Source organism: Eurytemora carolleeae, unplaced genomic scaffold (assembly GCF_000591075.1).
Source record: "Eurytemora carolleeae unplaced genomic scaffold, Eaff_2.0 scaffold554, whole genome shotgun sequence".
In the NCBI taxonomy this organism is placed as follows: Eukaryota; Metazoa; Arthropoda; class Copepoda; order Calanoida; family Temoridae; genus Eurytemora; species Eurytemora carolleeae.
Genome location: NW_019396483.1, coordinates 12,703 through 13,349, shown reverse-complemented (window position 1 = coordinate 13,349; position 647 = coordinate 12,703).

Below are 647 nucleotides of genomic sequence, written 5' to 3'. Positions count from 1 at the left end.
AGAATTTAATTTTATTAACATTGTCACTTAATTTTATTAACATTGTCATTTAATTTTATTAATATTATCATTTAATTTTATTAACATTGTCATTAACTTTATTATGTCATTAATTTTATTAACATTGTCATTTAATTTATTATACCTACATTATATTGTAGGTTTGAAATATGTTTGCAACTATCTGGGTCCTGAGTAGAAGAGATTAGTCAACAAGGCAACAAGCCTACCTATCAATCAATCAAACAGACTTTCAGTCTAACATCATCGATGCCTTCCTATTGTTTCAGAAAATTTATTCTTTTTTTAAAAGACATTTCAAAATTTCAGGTTCTTCTCCTTTTATAATCTTCTTGCTGGAGTGCTCGGCGTTGTCCATTTTACTTCCGCTGTTTACCCACAATTGGTACAAATTAAAACTATGATATGATGATGGTGATGATGATAAAGTGCCTGGCGTTACCAGTGGAATTTCCAAAATTAGCCACTGTCACCTCTGGACTCTTGGGTTCCCTAAAACAAATTAAGCCAATTTGCTCCACCTGTTAATGTTTGACTAGCTAAATAATAAATATCGTTGTAATATAAAAATGATTACAGGGCTCAGAAAAAATAAGATCTTTTTAAAACTAGTCCTCCTTGTAAAA